The following is a 26,744-nucleotide window of genomic DNA, read 5'->3' as shown; positions in this document are numbered from 1 at the left end:
TGTTCCATTTCTAAAGTCTCTTGCGGGCCGCATCGGAGCAGTAAGAGGGCCGCAGATGGCCTGTGGGCTGGAATTTGGACACCCCTGATCTACATTCCAAACCAAATGTTTGGAATAAATGTACAGATTTTGCTGTTTCGGAAGGAAATTGGTATTTTAATTCACCAAAGTGGCATTCAACTGATCACAAAGTATAGTCAGCACATTACTGATGTAAAAAACCATCACTATTTGAAAAAAGTCATTTTTGATCAAATCTAGACAGGCCCCATTTCCAGCAGCCATCACTTTACACCTTATCCTTGAGTAATCATGCTAAATTGCTAATTTGATACTAGAAAATCACTTGCCATTATATCAAACACAGCTGAAAGCTATTTGGTTCATTAAATGAAGCTTAACATTGTCTTTGTGTTTGTTTTTGAGTTGCCACAGTATGCAATAGACTGACATGTCTTAAGGTCAATATTAGGTCAAAAATGGCAAAAAAGAAACAGCTTTCTCTAGAAACTCATCAGTCAATCATTGTTTTGAGGAATGAAGGTTATACAATGCTTGAAATTGCCAAAAAACTGAAGATTTCATACAAATGTGTACACTACAGTCTTCAAAGATAAAGGACAATGTGGAAGGTCAGATGTACAACTAAACAAGAGGATAAGTACATCAGAGTCTCTAGTTTGAGAAATAGATGCCTCACGTGTCCTCAGCTGACAGCTTCATTGAATTCTACCTGCTCAACACCAGTATCATGTACAACAGTAAAGAGAAGACTCAGGAGTGCAGGCCTTATGGGAAGAATTGCAAAGAAAAAGCCACTTTTGAAACCAAAAAACAAAAAGAAAAGGTTAGAGTGGGCAAAGAAACAGACATTGGACAACAGATAATTGGAAAAGAGTGTTACAGATCTTAACCCCATTGAGCTTTTGTGGGATCAGCTAGACTGTAAGGTGCGTGAGAAGTGCCCGACAAGACAGCCACATCTATGGCAAGTGCTACAGGAAGTGTGGGGTGAAATGTCACCTGAGTATCTGGACAAACTGACAGCTAGAATGCCAAGGATCCGCAAAGCTGTCATTGCTGCATGTGGAGGATTTTTGATGAGAACTCTTTGAAGTAGTTTAAGGCATTTAGGGCCAAGATGGGCAAATTCCGGCCGAAACAGATGAGGCCTTGGAAATGCAGGGAATTTTGCAATCAAGTGTGTATTCACCAAAGATTAACACTCCAAAATGCACCAAATAAAATCTTGGATGGCTTTCTGCGACATTCAGAACTCAGAATTTTGAATGCGTCTGTCATGTTTGGAGCTTGATGCCATTCAGATTTTTGAATTACATGTGTTGCACTTGCAGGCAAGCTTATTTCCCTTGTGTAGGGGGCCACACCTGCAGGGAAAATGCAGATGTTATTGGAACTGTTTTTGCACTTTTGGGCTGGATTTTCTAGACTGGTTGATATGTTGGTGGTATTCCCACTGAGAAACTGTCATACTCAAATTTTGATGAATGCAGGCCTTCCAGCTTTCAGTATAATTCTATTAATGCTGAAAAAAGAAACCTAAAGACAACCTCTGCTATAAGATTCTGGCTACAGAAAATGAACGATAGAAGGGATGTGCATTTATGTCATTTCAACTACTGGAGCACTTGACAGATAATGGGACAGGGGGTCAATGACAGATATTTTTGGCAGTTGCATTGTCTCATGTGTTTTTCTAGTGTTTGTTTGTAGACAGTGAAAAAAGTGTGTCATGTTAAAAAAAAAAAATCTTAACTCTTCAATACACATCCCTGTGTTCAGTTCTGTTGCATTCTATCAGCTGAAATCCATCGAACTAGTTTTGAATGCAAAAATGTGTCCTGTGTGCACACCCCTGAAAAATCTCCGATCAGTGTTGAGCGCCCAGCATTGAAAGTCACCATAGTATGGTATCCCTGTACAGTTTCTTCAACCAATCAATTTGCAAAGTAACACCCAAAATGCCAGGTTATATATATATATGTATACACTGAATAAATATTTAACTACTACCCCTCCCCAATCACCAACCCCACCCTGACCCCCAACGAACATCCCCGTTGTCACACAAGTACACACACACACACACACAAAATAATCAAAATATTTAAAAAATTTAAAAAAAAGAATCATAATAATCATACACACCTAAAACTATGCCTCTCTCTCCACAGCCCCTCCCCGAGAGTCCCCCAAAAACTCCAAATAACTGCCCCATTTCCCATCAAATGAATCCCAGATCCCCAGCCTTCTATATGACACCGCCTCGAAAGCAGCCACCCTCCCCATCTCCTCGCACCACTCCCAAAATGAGGGCGCTCCAGCCGACTTCCATCCACTTAAAACAATCTGTCTGCCTGTCATAACACCGATCAGAACCCAATTTTTTAAGTCTGGGACAAAACGAAACCCGAGTGCCCATCACGTCACACACAAAACTCTGTACCTTCAACTAAAATTCTTGGATCTTAACACACCCCCAAAAAACATGGGTTGTGTCTCCAACTTCTGAGAGCATCACCAGCAGGTGGGTGTGTCTTTAAGACCAAGCCTATACAATCTAGAGGGGGTCCAATAGAATCTATGAAAAAACTTGAATTGCATAAGGCGCACCCTTGCATCTCTAGCTACAGACTTGGCATGTTTAAGTTTAAATCTTTCTCCCATAATCTCTTGATAGAAGTTAAAGTTCCGTCCCCCAGACTCTGAATTAGCAGGGAGTAATACACTGATGCCTCATGACGTTTTCCAAAAGCAGTAATAACCACTCCCAGAGTATCTGCTGCTTTAGGGGGGTGTATGCTAGTCCCAAAAATAGTACAGAGCAGATGGCGCAGCTGTTAATACCTAAAGAACTGAGATCTGGGAATCCTAAAATGTTGAACCATATTTTCAAAAGATCTCAACACTCCACTCTCATATACACTACCGGTCAAAAATTTTGAAACACTCATTCTTTATTATAATTTTTTTCCCCACATTTTAGAATAATAGTAAAGTCATCAAAACTATGGAATAACATAGTGGAACTATGGGAATTATGTTGTGACTAAACATTATCCAAAATAAATCAAAACTGTGTTATATTTTAGCATCTTCAAAGTATTCACCCTTTGCCTAGAATTTGCAGACATGTACTCTTGACATTTCTCAACCAACTTCTTGAGGTATCACCCTGGGATGCTTTTTAAACAGTATTGAAGTAGTTCCCATCTATGTTGGGCATTTATTGGCTGCTTTTCTTTATTATTTGGTCCAAGTCATCAATTTCAAAAACTTTTTTTTTTTTAATTAAATTTTAGTTTTATAATGAAATAAATTAATATGGTGGCACAATTATATTTTTGTCTACAAAACTAATTTCAAACATTTAAGCATACGCCTTCAGATCAAAAGATTTTTAAGATCATGAGAAACATTTCAGTCAAGTGTTTCAAAACTTTTGACCGGTAGTGTAGGTCACAGAGCATATAAACCTCCCTCACAGTTCACTCTGACCAGCAGAAAGGGGACTTATTAATACATAATTTTGGGTTCAGCCATATGCTCGAGGCAACATTTAAATAAATGTCAGAATTAAACACCCTGGACACTTTTGTCCATACCGAATGCAAATGCGAGATAACGAGGTGTAACTTAACTTCTCTGATTAGTTTGATAGAAAGGCTTTGCAATGGCGAAATAGGGGCAAGAACTTCCTTTTCAATACAAAACCAGGGAGGGGCTCTCTCAGGTGGAAGCGACCAATGAGCCAAATGTCCGAATGCATAATATGAAAACAAAATCTTGGGTAGGTCTAGCCCACCTTTGTCAATCGACCTATGTAACTTATTGAAATGTATTCTGGGAAGTTTACCATTCCAAATGAAGGACTTCGCTATGCTATCAAATTGCTTGAAATAAGAGAGGGAGACATCTTCAGGGAGATAATGTAGCAAGTAGTTGAATTTTGGAATACAATTCATTTTAATAACATTAACCTTCCCAATCACAGATAAATGTAATGAAGCCCACGTGCTCACATTGCTCGAAAACCTTTTTATTAAGGGGTCAAAATTAACACTAACTGAATCAGACAAATTTGCTGGGAATAAAATGCCCAAATACTTAATGCCCTGTCTGGGCCACTGGAAGGCACCCAGCTGGAAAGCCGTTGCTGGGCAGTACGCTGTCAGAGCCAAAGCTTCGGATTTACACCAATTGACTTTGTATCCTGAGAACTTAGAAAAGGAATTAATAATTCTGTGGAGGCAAGGCATAGATCTAATGGGGTCGGAGACGAATAATAAAATATAATCTGCGTAGAGCAAAAGCTTATGCACCATACCTCCTGCCACCACCCCTGGAAAATCATCTTCCTTTCTTATCTTGGCTGCTAATGGTTCCAGGGCAAGACAGAACAATAATGGGGAAAGAGGGCAACCCTGCCGGGTGCCCCTGTCCAGAGTAAAATAATCTGAAATTAATCCATTTGTTTGTACTGCCACTACCAGGTGTCTATAAAGTAACTTAATCCATCCAATAAAAGTATTCCCAAACTCGTATATTTCCAAAAATTAAAAAAGATAATCCCATTCTACCATATCAAAAGCCTTTTTGGCGTCAAGTGAGATGGCAGCGACCGGAGTCTGATCATTCGCCACTGACCACATGATATTGATGAAACGCCTAATGTTATCAGAAGAGCTGCGGCCCCGAATAAACCCCACCTGATCTATATGTATAAGAGATGTCATAACTTTACTTAATCGGTTAGCCAGAATTTTTGACAATACTTTTACATCTAGCTGGATCAGGGAAATTGGACGGTAACTCTTACACTTGCTTGGATCTTTGTCCTTTTTAAGAATCAGACTGATTCGGGCTTGTGTCATGGTTGGCAGAAGCTTTCCATTCTTTAATGATTTCATATAATCTTCTAAAAAAAAGTGGAGCCAATTCTGTAGCATAAGATCTAATAAATTCAGCGGCAAAGCTGAAGGCTGTAGGCAAGGACTTAATTACCTCACCAAGCTCCCCCAAGGTTATCTCAGACTCAAGAATTTTTAATATCTTCATCAGTAGACGAAGACGTGGAACTATAGAGATCAAGATAGAATTCTTTAAAAGTATTATTAATATCAATGGCCGAGGTAAATATTTTACAACCAGCAGATTTCACTGAGGGAATGGTAGAAAAAGACTCTCTCTGCTTTATATATCTAGCCAAAAGCTTCCCTGCTTTGTCCCCGACTCAAAGTATGACTGTCTTGCCCTGAATAGCCAAAACTCCACCTTCAGTGACAAAATAGTATTATATCTGTATTTCTATCGGGTCAATTCTCTGAGGCCATCAGACGACATTCGGCGCTTCAGCACTGTCTCGGTACTTTTGATATTCCCTTCCAACTCCACGAGTTCTCGTGCTTTGGATTTTTTGATGAATAAGGCATACTGTATGATCCGACCCCTAAGAACTGCCTTAAGTGTCTCCCAAGCCATGCCCACAGAGGATACTGAGGACCAGTTGGTCTCCATATAAACACTGATTTCAGCCTTTAACATTTGTTGGAATTCAGGATTTTGCAATAGAGATACATTAAAGCGCCAACTATATGATTACTTTTTCTCCATATGTGGCAACACCTCTAAACTCACCAGGGAGTGATCTGAGACTGATCTGAGTTTTTAATTGAGCAATCAACAACAGATGAAATAGGAAGTATAAATGTTAGACTCACAAAAATTAATTTTGCAAATAGAAAAGATCAGAATAGAAGAACAGGGAGCCCTGCAACAGATGCCATGGTCCCCACAAAGCCCCCCACTGAACATCGGGTCAGTCTGAGATTACATAAAGAGACATCCAAGAAGCTTGGAACATCCTATCTACCAACAACCAAGAAAAACTGTGTCTAGGTGTACCTAGGAGATTTGGTGCTGTTTTAAAGGCAAAGGTGGTCACACCGAATATTGATTTAGCTTTTTTATGTTTTCTGGACTTTGTATGACATTAAGTGATAAATGAAAACTATTTATGTCATTAGTTTTGAAGACATCCTCACTATGCAACATTTTTCACACGTGCCCAAAGTTTTTGCACAGTACTGTCGATATATATATATATATATATATATATATATATATATATATATAAAAATCTATTCCAGAATAAATCTTATGGACTGATGAAAAGAATGTACAGTCCCAAGTCTCCAAATATCTGTAAGACCAAGATTTTTACACATCCTGTGAAGCGTCAATGTTGCTCTAGGGGGCTTACACACTTTTGCTTCACTATGATCAAGGATTGAGTCATCAATAGATTAAAGTCTCCTCCCAATATTATATCATGAGGGGTGCCAGCGACTTGTAACATCCCTTCAAGATCTATAAAAAAGCCCTGATCATCAGAGTTAGGTGCATAAATATTAGCCAAAATCAACCTTTGCCCCTGAATTTCTTCTAAAACAATAATTACTCTTCCTAATTTGTCTTTAATCTGTTTGAGACATTTGATTGTAGATGATTACTTAACAGTGTAATGACTCCCTTGCTCTTACTTGAGCCAGCACTAAAGAAAACACGTCCACCCCATATCTTCCCAAATTGTTCAGCTTCCTGCGGGGAAATATGCGTTTCTTGAAGAAACACTATCATATTTCTTATTTTTAAGAAAAGAAATAACCCTCCTTCTTTTTATGGGGTGCCCCAACCCATTCACATTCCACGTGGAGAGAGACAATCCACTGATATTAACATTTGACATTTTCACATATTAGAAAATAATGTATTGTGTGTCAAAAATAAAATTATAAAGACCACATTCCAACATTAGTGCAACAATCAAACCTCAAACTTCCCCCCGAATAAAACAAACAGAGAAAAGAAAAATGTGCGCATTAACCCCGCGTACGACAGCGCCAACCGGCGTCCATCCCTCTAAACTCACAGTACGCCTATGAGAGCCCCCGTGACAACTTTGCCGTCGGATTGCTCAAATCCGGTGATTCTATACAGATTTTGTGAGACAAAATTACACAACAGAAGATAATCTATAAAACAAACTCCAACCAATAGAAGGCATAAGCACAAAGAATGTGCAGATTCATCCAAAACACTGTCCCGATGTGCTATTCCACAAAACAAACTCCAGCCGCTAGGTGGAACCAGCACAAAAAGAAACAAAAAAGGCGCCCAGTTTCCTCGGACGGTCAAGTGAATGTTCAGTGAGTCAGGTCCACTCGGCTGCAATATGAGTACCACAAAATAACTTACTTACTCCATTGACTTTATGAAGGACATGGCTTGCTGGGGACATGTAAATATTTTGCGGCCATCCTTAGCATCTATTCTCAATTTGGCCGGGAACATCAGTGCAAAAGCAACCTTCCAATGATGTAAGAGTTTCTTGCATTCCTTGAATCGATCATGTTTCTCTCGTCAAATTCACAAAGTCTGGGAACAAGAAAATGTTGTGGTTCTTCCAAGAAAGCCTTCATTTACTCCTCGCCTCGTGTAACACGAGATCTTTATCGGATGATCTCAGACATTTGCCAAGAGTCTCCCTCAGCGGATCTCTGTGAGCTCGCTCGATTTCCGACTCATGGCCTGTTATATAGAGCAGACTCGGAAAGAGCCTGTCCAGGAATTCCACCATATTCTGACCCTCTGCTCCCTCAGGAATTCCAACAATTCGGATGTTATTCCGCCAGTTACGGTTCTCCATATCTTCCAACTTTTCCCAGACACGCTCCAAATCCGCCTTGGTCACTAGCAGATTAGCAGCTAACTCCCTCTCCAATGACTCCAGATAATCGATCTCACGTTTTCAGTATTTCAAAAAAAAAAAAATAACGGTTCTCGGTTTCCAAACCTACTGACTGCACTGAGAAATACCGATCTTAGAGTTTGCACTTACTTATGACCTCCTTCATTATTGAAATGTAGGACATAATATGAACACACAACTAGATTAATAAAAATATTGATACAGGTATCTAGAGTACTAATACAATATAGTGATAAAAGGTACCATGATTTATGATTGTGTCTGCACAGCCCTACCATAGAGTAAAGAGAACCGAAGATAACACAAGAAAAACAAATTCAGATACGTGAGCAATAGTCATACTTGGTCATTTTGATCTCTTCTGAACAGTCAAGCAGCTGATTCATCATATTATTTTCCTAATTGCCAACATGTTCTTGACTCCTTTCGAGTGTTTGTGATTTTTCATTTAAAAAAATCTCGAGCAACTCTACAGGTGACAGCTTGGCGAATCTCAGAGCCTGCGGACCAACCTTCAACACAAACTGTGTACTTAGTCCGAGCTCTCCGCACTCTGCTGCGAATGAAAGAGTGGCTTGTGTCAACAGTGAGCACTTAGTGCCCAAACACTCGATCTTTTGCATTCGCTGTTAACAGTAGTCCTTACATCTTTGAGTGGCCACAGGAGATCTGGTTTCCTAAGGTAATACTAAGCAATGGGGCCGATCAGGATTGGAAATGTCATTGAGTCAATTGCCTTTGATGGAGTGTCTGGGGAAGGAGATCACGGGTGTTACGCACGCACAATAGACGCTTTCAACGGCAGCCATACTGACCTGCTTGCCACAACATAACGTCATCCAGATATAGAATGATGTTTAGGCAGTGAACACTGTTAGCTCTGTGCTAAACTGAGAGTGGACTTCAAAACGGTCATTAATAATTGAATGAGTGTGTTGAAATAGATTTACTTGTGCAATGTGAATGAACAAGCACTTATGTGGACCTAAAGCTACACTATAAAAAAAAATTAAAAAAACAGTTCACCTAAAAATTACAATTCTCTATGAATTCAATGACTATGAATTTTCATTTTGGGTGGACTAACCTTTTAACCAGTAAACTACACAACTCCTTGTGAAGTGATGAAGGCCTTCAAGTTTGCAAGGCTTAGTCTAATGATTTTAAGCTTAAGAGAAAATCTCATATTCACTTAAATAACCCACTCACATGCACTCGTGCGTGCATACACATAAGAGCCAAAATATGGGACAATCCCTAATTTGACACAGCTTCTGTATGCTTCTCCTTTGAGATGCAATTAAACCATTAAAAGGCTTTATACGCTGGTGAGCAAATCATGAGCCTTCAGCTGGTAAATGGGATTCATCATTCTCATAACTTACAGTCGGGGCCTACCACCTAACCGTTTTACAGAAAAATAAATGTTCTAGAAAATAATTTTCAACCACATTGTCAGTAGTTTTTTTTTTCTGTCTATAAGGATACCAAACAAAGGCCCGGATGTAGTTATATAAAGAAGAGAAGAAAGTCTTTCAGTGAATTACAGTAAGAGTGGCAGTGCCACCAATCCAAGAAGCATGGCCAAATCATCACCCTAAGTATTTCTGTGTATTCAGAGTTATGTTTGGAATAGCATACTACTATTTCTGGAATATATACAATGTACAGCAGTAGTTCCCAACATGGGGTCCGCACCCCGCTAAGGGTGCGAAAACCTCATATGCTTTGAGGCAGTCTAACATCTATAAAATGCAGGGTACAGCATGTCAGCATCAATGTCAAACTCAACATGATATAAGCAAAATCTCAACATAAAAATTTTAAAACTGTCTAAAGACCCTGAAACACAGGGCATGGGGAGAAAGACAGAAGACATATTGTAAGTCCCACTTCCTTTAGTTATTGTTGCTGTTAAGTTTTCCTATAAGCATCTGTTCTGCCACAAAGCACGGATAGTGAAGCAATCACACTGAGTATATATATTAATTATATAATTTAACAAAACTGAATACAGTATGTGTAGTTTATAAAGTGCCACTTCTTCAGTGTTTCCTCTGGAAAAAGTTACTTTTTGACTGTTCTTATAAATAGGGGGGTCTTCAATGAAAAAAAGGTTGGGAACCACTGATGTATAGTATGTATACTGTGCACAGCATGTGAATTTTCTGTATGCATGGAATAACCAAATGACCTACTACATTTATCAAAATGAGCAGTATACAACATTGCAGAATAGTCCCACAATGTGCTAGACTTGATCTTCATGTGGTGAATGAAATGGAAGTTATATCAGTCACAATCTTTTCTAGGAGTGGGTAAAAATATTGATTTTTCGATGCATCGCAATCTTCATTAGAACGATCTCGATACTGATTCTTATACAGTATCCCAAAATCGATCTTATACTCTATGCGCAACCCTCTACTTACTACAATGAGAGGTAAACTTGCGATTTAAAATGTATATATCTGGCAACTGGCTGGTAAATGTTTACATTTCACTCACCAGTATTTGTGTAGTTTAGCTGTGAAGTGTTCAGCAGCGAGATCCTTTCACAGGGTGTTGAGTAAAAGTTGTTCCGTATAATGTGTGTTTAATGATGAACGTGACTCATTTGATAATGTCTCTTTTAAAACCCTTTCTGTTCTTTACAGTCAACAAAAAACATTTAATTCTAATCATGCATAACGCAGATGAGAAAACGCCATTCGAGTCTCTCCAGCTGGTTTTCTTAAAAAGACAGTTACAGATTTTAGCATGTGTTCAACAAATCAATGTAAATACTTGTAAACAGTACAAATTATTCAATTAAACAATTAACTTAACAAAATATAATGTATGCAATGTAATGTATGCAATATACTATCATTTTTATTGATAAAATAAGCCAACATAGATTTGTTCATTTTTAAACCCTAAAATGTGACCAAAAATGATGCAAAACTATAGGCTAAAAAGTCTAATTAATATTTTCATAATGTACCAAGTTAGAAGGCCCCCTTTATAATTAACAGCATTAGCTGGGAGAGAATTTCTTTCATGTGTATGCAAAAGGGACATAACTGAAATATATGAACATTTGAATTGATACTGAATCGAAATCGGAATTGAATCGAATGCTTGTGAATCGGAATTACTTCCAGAGATCTGTATTGATACCCAGCACTAACCTTTTTCTCGACTCATAATTTAATCAGACTGCAAAGAGTAAGGGTAAAGTTAGAAGTATTTTTAACACAAAATTCGATTAAAAAATGCAAAAGAACCATTTTTATTTTCGCAATGATAAATAATTTATGATTATTTCTTCGATTCATTTTATTAAAGGTGGAGTGTGTCATTTCTGCGCTACTAGTGGCACCAAACGGAACTGCAAAAATAAAGTGTTTTCAAACAACCTTTGACAACACCCCTCAGACTCATCATGCCCTTTCACACTCTCTGATTCCCTTTGAACAAATAGGCCATTCTAAATAAAAGATAAACGTTTAACACTGTAATAAACAAGACCACTATAACATAAACACACCGGACAGAAAGTGTTGCAGAGGAATCAGCTTGTCCGATAACATTGCCAGTGTTGCGGTACAACTGGCTTTCGTGTTAAAGGTGGAGTAAGCGATTCCTGAGAAAGACTGTTGGTATTTGAACTCAACAGCCAAATAAACACACCCCTCCCTTTAGTGCTCCTTCAGAAGCTCCACCCCCCAAATTCATGCACACCCATTGCCACTACTGTGTGATCGCAACAGTGTTGTGTGGCTAAGTCCGATCCACTTTGCTTATTTTCCCATTTACAGAGCCAGGGCTGTGTACAAACACCAGATATTTTTTCAGTGTACACATATAGAACGGACTCCTGATTTTTTTTTCCAGCACACACACAGAATGGACAGCTACAGGACCGTGAAGAGATATTCAAGGAATCTGACAAAAAGTGTATTGGATTAAAATTACACTCCACCTTAATTTCATTTTTTTAAGAAACAGAAATGATAAAGGGTGTAAGGATTTGGTTTGATTTACTGTACAGAATTCACAATTCTATACTCACAAACCTTTGAACAAAGCCTGAATCATGAATAGTTATGTTTGATTTGTATTATTATTATTATTATTACTTTCAGGACATATGCAAAACAGTTCCTTTCCATTAGTTGTAAACCTTGAAAAGTACTGTTCATTAAAGAGTAAAATTATTCATCAGGGATGGAGTGGGACAAGCAAATCAGCCCAGCAGAAGGCAATGGTGACACCAGAACAGAAATATTAATAATTCTGCCCAGCTGAAAAATACACAGTTATGTTAGATACACATGCTTGTACACTATCACTGATTACATACATGTTAATTAATATTGTAAGTTTTAAAACCATATTGTCACTGATTACATGTTTCTAAAGTATTCTTTTTATTTTTTTTTCTCCCCAATTTGGAACGCCCAATTCCCACTACTTAGTAGGTCCTTGTGGTGGCACAGTTACTCACCTCAATCCGGGTGGCGGAGGACAAGTCCCAGTTGCCTCCGCTTCCGAGACTGTCAATCCACGCATCTTATCATGTGGCTCGTTGTGCGTGACATCGCGGAGACTTCCAGCATGTGGAGGCTCATGCTACTCTCCATGATCCACGCACAACTTACCACGCGCCCCATTGAGAGCGAGAACCACTAACTGCGACCACGAGGAGTTTATCCCATGTGACTCTACCCTCCCTAGCAACCGGGCCAATTTGGTTGCTTAAGAGACCTGGCTGGAGTCACTCAGCACACCCTGGATTTGAACTCGAGACTCCAGGTGTGGTAGTCAGCGTCAATACTCGCTGAGCTACCCAGGCCCCTTCGCTGATTTCTTTTGATTTTCCCATGATGTCAAACAAAGAGGCACTGAGTTTGAAGGTAGGCCTTAAAATACATCCACAGGTACACCGCCAATTCAGTACACCTCCTATCAGAAGCTAATTGTCTAATTGTCTAAAGGCTTGACATCATTTTCTGGAATTTTCCAAGCTGCTTAAAGGCACAGTTAACTTAGTGTATGTAAACTTCTGACCCACTGGAATTGTGATGTAGTCGATTAAAAGTGAAACAATCAGACTTGCCAAAACTATAGTTTGCTAATATGAAATCTGTGGAGTGGTTAAAAAAATGAGTTTTAATGACCTAAGTGTATGTAAACTTCTGACTTCAACTGTATATAGAAATGCTCCAACATAGTTTCCATTGAGCCCGCTTCATCTCTGATCTGTGACTGAGCGGCTCCTCTTCTATGATTCGGATCAGCAGTGACATGCAGTGCCAAGCGCCCTCTAGCGGCGGATGATTGTATAGACATCCTTATCAACATCTGTTTGCATGATTACTGAATACATTTGTCCTGAAATTAATTAATCAATGATCGATATCTTAATCAAATTATTAATGAAAATGAATCGATTTTCTGTTAATCATTAACATCCCTATAGTAAAGACAAACAGTTTTGCTAAACACGCAGTAATACGTGCCTGATTTTTAATTCATAGCATGTATACATTATAAAACATACAAAACAGCAGTAAAATATAAGTTATGCACTGGAGAGAAACAATTCTTAGGCGCATCAAACAGCACACGCCCTCTTTCAATGCACCTGATGCAGCAACCGCTCCACATTAAACTGTTTGCTTATTATGATCTTCTTTGAAGTGTTTATAGGTGCATTCCTGCGGTGGACATCTCGGGTCGTGTTTTTTTCCACTTCAATTTGTCTCCATAATTTTTCAAATGTGCGTCATCATGCAACACATTTTCACTGGGCTGTAAAGTGATGTCAGTGACGGAGCTTATCTGTGCTGACCGCATAAGTCCAACTAATTGATAATGAAATTCGTTGTTGATGATTTTCATTATCGATTAGATCGATGATTTTCATAATCGATTTTGTTGCAGTCCTACTTTATTTTTTTGGTGGTTTGACATCTTGAATAAAGTCTAGGCTAAATAAGGAGAAATTACATAACACCTGTCACCTTTTCTAATCTTTCAGTTTGTGCAGTTGCACCCTTCTTTTCATACACCAACCTGCAAACTCATTGATGTCATTTTGTTCATTCTTGAAGTGCAAAAAATTGTATGCAACATTTGTCTGTGCAATGATTAAACTCTCTGTTTTTGAACTAAAGAACTGCATTTTCTCAAAGTGACAAAAAGGCTGGTGAACTGAAAGCTACCCTGCAATACAATGGGGTGGTGGAAGCTAATCATGTTTGGGGCAGGAATTTGATTTTGACGATTATCTCTTCACCCAACCACAGTCATTGCAACTAGGGCTGTAAAAATTAGTCATCGTTATCGACAACGTTTCAAATTTTCAATGTCGAATAGTCGTTTGATCTCATTTAACACAATATGAGATCATTTGAAACGCTAATGATGATGCGGGAGTGCAGAACTTCAGCTCGTGCTTGATTGAGGAAGAAAGAACAGCTCATAGTCCAGACGCACTCCAAACTTTCCAAACAGATTAAGGTGATGTAGATTGCAGAGTGTGAGGGAATTATAATTAAGTAAATACAGAAGCAGTGTTGTCGTGACGTGAAATAAAGTGGAGTCGTACATGGCGTTTCGCTGAAGCAAAACTTGCCTGTCAGAGCGTCTAAAAAGAAACAACCCAGCTTTATAGCTTTAATGCATCCTGTATAAAGCAGCACAAACTCTGAAACTGGCATTTCTTTATGTGGTCAGATCCGCTTATGAGTCACATGAGAAACAGCGCGAGAGAGTTTCAAACTTCTCCCGGCTGATACACTCTCACGCGGAGACGCTCATCCCTCACACGCCCTTGCTGCAGCTAGATTATAACATGATGGATCGCGATGCAGTGAATCATAATACATGTGTCACGGTGTGTATCAGGAGTTAAAGATGGATTGAAGTGAACAAAAAGGTGAGAGAGTGTAGTCTTAGCCCATTGTACAATGCAAAAAAATTGGTTTTTGATTTGTCTTTTTGGTTTGTTTTCCAATATAAATATCTAAAACTCCTTATGTATATTTAATTTCCCCATTAATTCAGTGAATGTCATTCAGTGGTATTTTTAAAAGACGATTTTGTCCTCTTTATTGTTATTAATTAAGGTATTATACAACTTTTTAAGTTGAGGCACTAAGGAGGAGCTAATGATTAATCGTTGCAATAATCGCCCAAATAGTCGAATAATCGTTCTAATAATCATTAGATTAGTCGGTTATCAAAATAATTGTTAGTTGTAGCCCTAATTGCAACACTCACCCCCTTCAATCCAGGAGACACAACATCATCCCACTTCCGAGTTGAGCCAATTCGACCGCTTAAGATGTTTGAAAAGTGATTATTCACCTTTTATCACTTCAGGCACAACGCACTCTCAATCACAAGCTTCCTCTCACAGGAAAGGCCGACGGTGGCAGACAAATTACAGACAAACAGCTGTCACACAGCATAAAGAATGCAGGTATGGGGAAGTGAAAGAGAGATAGAGTGGGAGAGAAAGGGCAGGGCTCAATGTTAAAAGGAATAGTTCGACCAAATTATTTTTAATTTCGTCATAATTTACTCCATAACCAGTATGTTCCAAACCAGTATGACTTACTTTCTTATGCGGGACACAAAAGGAGATGTTTTAATGAACATTGTGCGCCGTCTTTACAATACAATGACCGTGAAAAGTGCCTCACTCACTTATTATTGTTATTAAGGCATAAAAACACATGCACATAACCAACGTAAAACACAACACTGACCCTGATGGGGCAAATAACAGTTCAACTGGCCTGAAACTCTCTCACACTGGTCAGTGGGCCATCCATGTTGTTGAGCCTTGATCGGGAATACCAGTCACAAGTAGAGTACACAAAAAAGCACAGTGCAGACATCTAGAAAGTTTAGAGCTCACTTTGAAAATTAAAAGCAGGTGGGTCAATTGTGAGATTACAGGCAGAACAGTAGTGATTGTGATTGATGTCATGTTGGTAAAGAGCTCGGCACGGGAAATGTGAACTTCATAATTTTGTTTCAACGCTGTTTTGTATATTTGTATTAGGGGTGGGCGATATGACCAAAATATTATATCACAATATGAATAATTTTAAATTACGATGACAATATACATACATTTTCAAAAATAAATAATAAAAAAATCTATAAAAATTGGTTTATGTATTAAAAAAACTATATTGAAATGCCTATTTTTGAATAATCCAGTTAGTAAATTAAATACTTTATAAATGAAAGCTCTTCTTATATAAATTCTCTCTTCATTTGGAACTTGACAAATACAGTCAAAAAACAAATAATTGTTTTAAATCAACCTTACCATTACGCTACATTTCACATCAAGCCACATTTCAGTCTGATGTTGTTGACTATAGTATTATTATTATAAACTTTCCTTAAACTCGATTATTATAAACTTTCCTTAAAAAATGTTCTCCCCTTTTTTCCCCAATTTGGAATGCCCAATTCCCAATGCGCTCTAAGTCCTCGTGGTGGATAGTGACTCGTCTCAATCCGGGTGGCGGAGGACAAATCTCAGTTGCCTCCGCGTCTGAGACATTCAATCCCCGCATCTCATCATGTGGCTTGTTGAGCGCGTTACCACGGAGACATAGTGCGTGTGGAAGCTTCACGCTATTCTCCACGGCATTCACGCACATCTCACCACACGCCCCACCGAGAGCAAACCACATTATAGTGACCACGAGGAGGTTACCCCATGTGACTGTACCTTCCCTAGCAACCAGGCCAATTTGGTTGCTTAGGAGACCTGGCTGGAGTCACTCAGCACGCCCTGGATTCTAACTCGCAAACTCCAGGGGTGGTAGTCAGCGTCTTTACTCACTGAGCTACCCAGGCCCCCCGCACCCCTAAAATCTTAGTCTTTCCTTACTATGACAGGCACAGACATAGAGTTAATTACTGGTCATTCATATGACAACATGTAGCTTAAAATACAATTTTAAGAATTTAAGAATCTGAAAAAATTATTCTGTCAATTAAATATTTCATAAATAATAAAACAATACAATTCTTTAAAAAGGCAGCTCACTTTTAAACATGCAGTTTTACAGTTTTGATTATTTGTCTCTTATGTCTGTAAAACCCACCCATCTGGCACCAACAATATCGTCGTTACCGATACCAATACCGATACTTCTAGTAAATTCAAGTCATTTTTTTTTCTTTACATTTGTGAGCCTAAACAGAAAATTACTAGACTTCTGTTTTGTTTACCCTTACAAAAATGAACCACAGTTACCACACAATTAACCATGGTTACTACAATATTACTTTAGTAAAACCATGGTTAACTATCGCTGTGTCTGAAACCGCCTCATATCCACTATATAGTGCGCTATTTCGAGTGTCCACCATTTTGTAGGAGTGTCTGAATTCTGAGTGAGCCACTCGTTCCCTGCTTTTGTTCACTCATTCTTACCCACAATGCATTCTAATTATGGGCAATTAGCCATCGTGGTTAATTGCCCAAAATCCACCGTGGGGAAGACGTACGAGCTGGGAGAGGGAGCGCGAATGAGCGGGTGAGGGAGACAACAGTTTACTGCTTCCTTCACTCCTGCAATGTTTTATTTCATGCTGAATGTATTAAATTACTTTTTGACAAATCATTGCTTGATTAACATAATAAAATACAGAGAGGCAAAACATACAGATACATTTTAAAATGTACTCTTTATTTATATTTATACAGAATTTTGCCATTAAGCTGAAGAACTCTTTATTTACTAAATAATTCACTGAGGTGATATTATTTTAACTCAGGAGACTGCAACAGTGGAAATGATAATTCTGTGGATGATTTAAATATTCAGTTATAACATGTAGGTTATGATAATTTGGTCGGATGAGGGCACTATGTGCCCAGAGACGCTACCCAGCTTGAACTGGAGTTTAAAGATACTAAAGTATAACAAATAAATGCTATAATGTACATCTGATAAAATGTGTTTACTCTTTATATTAACATATATATTAAAAATGACAAACAGAATGAAGATTTATTGTATTAATATATTATTTAATAAGAATAACAAGTAAGGCCCAAATATTTTAAAAGTTCATATGTGACATTGTTTCTGTGACAGCCCCAGAGCTCCGACACTCGGTGTGTATGTCAGCGTCCAAATTCACTCACTCATTTTGTTTACTCACTGCTGAGATATAGTGCACTCACTGCCATTCGCTATATAGGAAATAGTGAATGAGTGAACGATTTCGGACACAGCCTATATTTAATTACTTATTAATAACAATTACACACAAACTCATAAGAAATGTCACCTTTAGATATGTTGATATTTTAGTGTGAATTTACTCCAGAAACTGTTTCTCTGATTTTCTATCATTACCTCTACAAGGCACTGATCTCTTGTTTGAACAAGCCTTGTGACGGTGCAAGCATAATGAGCGGAAGAAGAAATAGTTCCCATCCTGCAAGTATTTGCTAATATGGCCTAATCCTTTTTATTTCACTTTGAAGCTTATGATTATTGTTCATGTTCATGGTAACCAAATAATAATATCCCTAGTTAAAAAATTTTTTTTTTATAAATCAATATTTTTGTGTGAGGATCTTTAGGATCGAGCCGCCCATCTCTTGTACACAGTACAGATAATTAGCCACCATCAACCTGATTCATCCAGGAGGACACAGCTAACAAGCAACACATCCAACAAAATGTTCAACAAATCTTTGGTTCTGGAAGGTTTTGGAGGTGGAAGTGCTTCAGGAACAGTTCTTTAGCCTGGTGTGTCTCTCGACAGGCATGTCTGAGCGAGGTGCTGCAACATTAAACAGTCCCCCCACCAGGCAGCTTTGTTCAAGACTGCTGCTTTACTCTGGGGCGCAGCTTTCCCACAGCGCAAGTCCATCACTGCCAGAGAATACTGATGCAGCCCGTCTGTCTCGCCACACACATACACACACACGGAACATACAAAGCCTCTAAGCCACGAGCAACTGGCAAAAAACCTGTGCTAGTAAAAATAATCCTGCGACGCAATTATCCCAGCACGCGTCCTTCACACCAAAGGCCAGGAGGAACACAAACAGCCAGACAAGCTAATTAAGCCATCCAAAGCTTGTCCTTTCACCACAGTACAGGCCCAGCCTATTCATGGAGGATGCTTTATTGTCAACGGCGACGCTATTGAAACAGTCCGAAATTTTCATTCAGCTTTAAAAATCACAGAAACATAGAAATACATATCACTTAAACGCTTCCTTATTCTCTCCAAATTCATTTTTGGAGTCCAGAAAGGTGCTTAGAGATTCATTTGTGATGCTAATGAGCAGTTATGCTATTGACGCCCAAGACATCTGCTTTAGTGTGTGCTTTCAGCTCTGGAAATGAACACTGACAAATTGATTCTTTGAACATTTTTGGTGGTGTTTGCAAAGGCAAGCAACACTATTATTATTGCTCATATTTAGGATTTGAACAAACCCCTAACCCTAGGTATTAAACTTCTAAATTTCTTGCACTAGGTGGTACAGATTAGAGTTTCACTGCTACTTGATTTTGCCAATATCGATTAGGGGTTGCACAGGCTAGTCGAGTACAACTAACGCTGTCGACACGGTCAGCCTGAAGTCGACTAGTCGCTCACCACCACGTGATTTAGAAAATGCGTCTGTAGGAAAAAATTGAGTGGGTGTGAAGCCCGGTGGCTCTGTACTGAAAAGGCGCAGTGGCTCAAATTTAGGCTGACTTTGTTGTTCTGTCAGACTTGCAATAAAAAATGCACACACAGATTGCATTTCAGAACTAGTGCTTATTTACTGTGTGGCTCTGCTCAACAACTCAATGCATCTACAACAATCTTACATATTCTCCGTATCTGTATTGCACATGCGCATTGTATTGTACCATAATGTTCAGAACATTCCATAAGCTAAATTGATTAAGATGACATAAATGTTATGGTATCCTGACATATATGCAAATTGGCCTTCAAATATAATCAAAATATTAGTGTTGCTGACCTGGATGCTTTTCACTCCTTCAAGAACTCGATTCGGCGAGAGTTAGAAAAATGCTTCAAGTTGGAGTCTGAAGACCTAAAGGAAAGCATCCCTATTGTCGTCTGCACGCTAGATCCCGTGTCCACCCGAAACCATCCAAAAAAGCAGCTGCAAGACCACCTGCAGCTACAGGTAGCCCAGGCTAAGCTAACTTTATGCTATGTTACAGCTCGACTTATGCCGACCTATGGTGGCACACTTCTGACAAAAAGGTGCTGACGAGGAGATAACGTTATGGTTGATGTTTATTTAATCCGAACCGATCCGTTCAAATACAAAACAATACTCAGAAAGGCTATGCGTGTCTCCGTGCGGTGGTTTGGGGGTGGAATGACATCACGACTAGTCGAATCCACTCGACTAATTGGCTTGATTAGTCGACTATTAAAAATCAGTAGTTGTGAAACCCCTAATACCAATAACAAAGGTTTTGGCAGAAAGGCAATGGCCGGTTAATCGACCAATAGTTTTTAAAATGGATATATTGAATGCGTTCAAAAAAATTTCCCTAGTCTTTCCTTACTGTGACAGGGTAGCACAGACAGAGAGGCTAACAGAAGTCTAAAATGTATAAAGTCCCAGATGCAGTTTATTGTGTCCCAACAACAGCCAGAAAAAAATATATAAGATTCGGTTCATAAAGGTTCAGGACTTTTATCCCAGCCTGAAATAAGACGGGAACTCTTATTTCGAAAGTCTTTGCTTCCAGCTGTGTACACAAACAGAGAAGGGAAACTAAATGTTTTATATATTGCCTATATATTCAATAGATTAAAGGTTTTATACATTTCACCAGATTATTTTGTTTTATTATTATTCACAAGTTGTGATGATGTGGCATCTTTCCATATGCTCACATTTTTCTTTGCATGTGCTTGCTTCAAATTAGAACACGATGTTTATCGAATGAAAAAACGATAATTGGGAGACCTAGTACAGACATGAACGCCTTAACATCCGCACAACACCCTAGCATTGTGGCAGCGAATTTAGCGCGGGAAAGCACATTTTCTTAAAACTGTTCTCGTTTTATTGTTCGTGTTTCCCTTGGGAAAATAACAGGATATGAAGGGGAGAAGTGAGGGCAGGGTCGGTTTTGAACCTGTGTCACCGTACAAGCAAATGGTACAATATGTCAGAGCCTGTGCACAATAGACGAAAGACGAAAAATGAAAAACAAATTTTTTTAAATTCTTAACATTTACATTTAAAAATCTTAAATCATCTTATTGTGACAAAAAAAAAAAAAAAAAAGTAATCGCAGTGCCTGTCCAGTGTTTCTTTTTATTATGTGTGTGAACATGCATATTTTTCTTCATCTTGGCAACAAGGGATAAACAGTGCAAAGTGGGCCTCTTTAAATGTGCACATGTGTGCATGTGTGTGTTGGTGTGTAAGAGACAGAGTTTATTTAATGAGCAAGATGTGGGAAAACAAGGATTATCCACTGTGTTGAGGGATTTAGGGGGGGGGAAGACGGAGGTCTGTCCTGCTCACTCGAGCAGACTTAATAAAGCTGCCCCAAATGCACCTCCTAAAGCATCAGGTCAAGAACAACACACACACTCACTAGTGTGTGTCTGCATGTGTGTGAACATTTCAGCCAACTCTTGCTTCTCTTTCAAGCTATTACTGCAACAATGGCTTTTAGAATCGACTCCTTGAAATGCCACAATCAATGGAGCACTCCAATTCACAAATCTCCACCATTATGACATCACTTGACTGGATCTTGATTCAACGGCACTGAGAACAAAATGGAGGACAACATGCTATTAAATGGTATCTCCTTTCCTGCGTACCGCCCAAAGAAACTATATATTGTGGCAGGTACTCACAAGGGCTACATGATTATGCCAAAAATAATTTTAATGATTAGGGAATTTTGGCAGCTGTAATTGTAATCTAGATTCAATTAATTGTGCAGCCCAAGTACTCACTACAATAACGTTCAAATAATGCTAATTAAATATTTCCATTATTTGAATGCAGAAACAGCTGTATGCACCAGAACTGTGGCCTCTTGTTCTTGGATGCGTGATGTTAAATCGTCTGACCGAAGTATACTTTGTGCGTCACGCTACGCTTCGTAGTTTGCACAATTAACTTTCATTCGAAAACAAATGCAAGGCCGGAAATTTTGCACTCCACTTTGATCCAAAGTACGGTGAACTTTAATCTGCGAATTCAGATGATGAGAAGACTTGTGACCAATAAAAGATCAAAACAACACAATGACCTCTGGGCTCAATGCAAAGAACACATATTTCAAAGCTACATGTTTATATTGTTGCAGGCAAGTGAGCGGATGGAATAAAATCAATCATTATTATCGATTTATTATCATTAAAACTAGAATCATGTCCTGTTCATTGCAATGTCCTAAGTAATTTCACATTCTCAAAGCCTGGTGAGACTGCGGCTTAAAGACGCGGTCACACATACCTTCCACAGCGAAATTCTGCGGGCGAAGATGGCGTGGGCAGATGTTGAGCGCGTGTGAAACCAGCAAAAATATAATAATATAATTATATAATATAATATAACATGTCAAACAGCCTTTTTTAATGCTGCCCTTTATACTCAGTGAGACTTAAGTTAAAAAGAGTTCAGTTAAAAATGAACCGCCAAAATTATATCCATTGTGAATATTCAGTGTAGCTCTTTACGAAGCACTGCCCACACAGAGCACCAAACCAAGCAACTTTCTACTGGTCAACGCGACGATTTCGCCTGTCGAAGTTCACCAAACTTGAACTTGAGGAGAAATCAGCACGAGGAAATTCTTCGCCAACGGAAATCCAACACGCGAAATTCACGATCATGAGGATTCCCATTGAGATGACTGTATTTCACCGTGCAAACGTATGTGTGACCGTGCCTTAAGGGTTCAAAACTGGAGGCATGTCTCGTTATAAACCTCGTCACAAGAATACAAGCTTTCTTCTAAAGAACCTTCTCATGGTGGAGTTGAAAGAAGAGGATGTTGATGCATCAAAACAGTTGATGGCACTTCCTCTATGGCAAAGTATGATGGGGAAATGTTGAAATCTTTCACGTTACTCCACGACATGAAGGCATGACATTGTACTTTTGTTTTTCACTCTACCGTGAAAGTCTTGGTGTAAAATGGCTGGGGTGGGCGCCGACTTCACAAAAAGGCTGCATGCAAGTCTCGGCAGTCAACTACGCCAGGGTGAACAATTCATGTCATGAGACATTCAGGCTGGTCAGAGCAAACACCTTCTGTGTCAAGCCTGATGAGAAGTTGTTGCTATGGAGTCACAACAAAGTAGTGCTGGGCTACAACTGGGGCCCACATTTTCACATGTTCCCTGTTGGTCATTCATTATCAGACTTTGTGAGGTGTGCAGTTTCACAATCTTTAACCAAATACCTGAAACAATACAATTTAAATCTTTCCTCATTTTACCACGAACTATGAAACAAGGTTAGAAAATGAAAGAAAGGTGCTGTTATAGACACCCACATTTTTTGACTAATAAACTTTCATGATTTTACAAGTCATTTGTGATTAGGACAAGGATTGTTGTACAGAGATTGCACTCACAAAAAGCAATTTCTAGCCAATGATATATGTAAAACAAATTTGTCTACTATAAACCTTATAGTCACTATAGAATTTTCTGTGAATTTTTCATGGCATTTTAAGATTTAACTAGATAGGTAAAGTTTGTCAAGACAAACTATGATGTTGGCTTCACAAAGCCTTATATGAAAATTTAAACTAATTTTGTTTTTTTTTTGTTTTTTTTATTTGAAGTTTGAAGATTACAGATAGACAGAGTAGATTCCATGAATGTGCCTTGATGAGCGCAGCTTTCTTTCCTGTGTTGGCGTATTTTCTATTGAACCAGAGACTTGGGATGGGTCATAATGAAATGTTTGTTTCTAATTTAAAATAACCATTAGCCTATAGTTTACAAAATGTGAGAACAGCTGTGAACCATGATTTGCTACTTTCTTTTACTAGTCAATAGTCATGTTACAAAATTAATTTCAAAATAAAGTCACAAGACTTTTTTTTAATGCGCATCTATATTCCTATGTAAATTCTGTAGGAATACATTCAGTAAAAGTGTTACCATCATAGTTTACGGGCATTTTTTTCTTTTAGAATACAAAATTCATCCACCTCACTTGAGCGTTTACGTTTTTTTATGCGTATTTTGGAGATTTTATTCACATCTTGGTGTTTCCATCCAGCATTTTTTTTATGTGATATCCCATTTGCATAAAAAAAAACATGGATGGAAACCCACCAAGTGGCAGGTGGTATTAGGGGGAGGGGCATTCTCATTCTAAAGTGCATTTTATTGGAAAACATTTTTGGAGAGTGCAAGATGAGTCATCAATATTTTTGGTCCGTTTTCCTAGAAGAGAAATACTGTAAACGCATTTTTAAATGCATGTAGGCTATCTGCTAAAAGTTCATTTTGCATTTAGGAGTGCAATAACATATAGAAAATCTCATAGCTAATGGACAAAAAGCCACAAGATTCCAGGTTTTCCATGACCGTGAGAACCCTAGTATTCCTCCAACAACTAGCCCAATGAATAGTGGTCAAATTACACTGCAAACTGAGAGCAAATATGACAAAAATAATACATTTGTAATAGCAAATCAAATTCTCTCATTCAAAACCTCAAGACTAATGCAACTAACAAATATGGTATCAACTTCAATATATTTTATTCAGACTTTTTGCCAGCCATACCACTTTAACTAAGAGAGTCAAATATCAAAATATCTGCAATGTAGCTCATTAATTAGTAACAGCATGCAAGTAACTTGGCATGCGATAACCACACTGGGTTACCACTAGAGTTGGGCGATTAATCAAATTATATTTTTAATTACGATTTTGGCTTCCAACAATTATGAAAACAAAATAATCGAGATAAAACGATTATTGTGCCACATTCCGTTTAGCAATGAAACACCCCGGCGATTTATCTATAAAGCATCCTTTATTAAAATTCAAATAATAAGGAAGCAGGTTATGAAAATAAACCCTGAAACTGGCATTCTCTGTGCGGTCAGCGCCGCGTCTATAAGTTGCGTGAAGTGACCGGGGAGGAAACTGAACCTTCTCCCTGCTGATGCACTCACTGACGTGGGGACGCTCGTCACTCGCGCGCGTTTGCTGCAGCTAGATTATAACGTGATGGCTCGTGACATAGTGAATCATAATATATGTGTCACGTTCACTGTGTGTATATAATCATGAAGAAAATCGGTGATACGCAGCTCTATTAAGAAGAGAAAGTTTGTTTTATGTGAGTTAAAGATGGATCAAAGTGAACATAAAAGTGAGAGTGTAGTCTTGCACTGGAACAAAATACGTATTTGATTAGTCTTTTTTTTTTTTTTTTTTTTTTACTTGTTTTCCCAAATAATATCTAAAACTCCCTTTAAAAACAACATACATTTACTTTAGGAGCTATACTGCAGAAGAAAAATTTGTTATCGGAGAATGTTGAATACAATATTTAATCAGGGCTCGACATTAACGCTTGTCTGAGACAAGTGGATTTTTGAAGGGGCAAATGAAAAGATAATTTTATTTATCTGACCAGACAAGCAGACTGATTAAAATGTCAATAATGAAAAAATAACCAGCTAAATTTGTGATAGCCTAGGCCTGCGTCACTAATTAGAAAGTTAATATTCTTATTCTGCTGTTGAAAATAATCCAGAGCACGTAATTTTATAATTCGCTAGTGATCTAGTAACAGCTGCACCCTGTTTGATTGACAGGCGACATATGTGTGTGCTGAACATGCTCGTGTTAATGCGCACCTGAACGGCCAAATACATTTCAAAATTCTGCCAAAATGCCCGTCTTGATGAGGTATTCATGTAAACACAGAGAGTGATGTCTAAAGTGAATGTAAACAACGGAGAAAAAAAGTGGATTTGTATTGAAATGTCGGACTTGTTGTAAATGTAAGCTAATAGACCTGCTGCTGTCTAGTGTGTCATTATAATAATCAAACAACCATAACAAGAAAACACTCACTGCTCTTGACTGGGTAAATTTAGTAGCTTTAAAAAGTAGAGCTGTGGAATATAATCGTTTTTACGATGCATTGCGATGCTGACGTGAAAACGTGATGCTGCATTGATGCATAAAAACAAAAGAATCGATTTTTTAAATGTTTTATTAAATATCATATACAGTATATAACATACTGTTTTTAAATAAAGTAGTCTTATTAAATATTAATAAAAAAAAGTTGCCTATGTCCTCCGGAAGCAAAGCACTTGCGTCTGATGTTCGCAGATAGGAGACATGGCGGAGGGCGAGCAGCAGCTGGTGCTTAAAAATGCACCTAACTTCTTGGAAGCAGATATTTGGACACATTTTGGTTTTTACTAAGTAGAAAAATTAGCTTGATAAAAAAATATGCTGTGTGCAAGACATGTCGAACCAAGATTAAATACTTCGGCAACACAACAAATATGAGGAATCACATCTCCCTTTTTCACCCTGAGCTAAAGTTAGCAGCAACCCCACAAAACGCAAATAATCAGCCAACAATACAACAAGCAGTGGTATCAAATTTACCTCAGAACTCTGAAAGGGCAATGATCATCACACAGACCATTGCCACATTTATTGCAAAGGATCTCCACCTTTACTCAGTCGTGGAAAACACCGGCTTTCGCTTCCTCCTCCATACCCTGGAGCCAAGATACAGAATTCCTTCTCTGAGTTTTTTTCATACCTGTTCTGAACAGTGACACAAAATCTAGAGTGATGGAGTCGATCCGTAACACCAGCCAAGTGGCCATCTCCTGCGATTCCTGGACGTCCACCGCCACAGATTCATATGTAACGGTTATTAATAAAAGAATTGGAG

At 38.4% G+C, this 26,744-nt stretch overlaps 2 protein-coding genes across 2 annotated transcripts in view; both read right to left on the bottom strand.

Moving 5' to 3' along the window:
- Positions 1 to 26,744, bottom strand: part of LOC127439298 (C2 calcium-dependent domain-containing protein 4C-like) — a 416,605-nt gene that overhangs the window by 225,237 nt on the left and 164,624 nt on the right. The gene's annotated exons all lie outside the window — the stretch shown is intronic.
- The window catches only part of LOC127439318 (TLE family member 5-like), a 47,565-nt gene that overhangs the window by 18,702 nt on the left and 2,119 nt on the right, over positions 1 to 26,744 (bottom strand). The gene's annotated exons all lie outside the window — the stretch shown is intronic.

Source organism: Myxocyprinus asiaticus, chromosome 50 (assembly GCF_019703515.2).
Source record: "Myxocyprinus asiaticus isolate MX2 ecotype Aquarium Trade chromosome 50, UBuf_Myxa_2, whole genome shotgun sequence".
Taxonomy (NCBI): domain Eukaryota; kingdom Metazoa; phylum Chordata; class Actinopteri; order Cypriniformes; family Catostomidae; genus Myxocyprinus; species Myxocyprinus asiaticus.
Note: the sequence above shows the minus strand (reverse complement) of the source record. Positions and strands in the feature narration are given on the sequence as shown.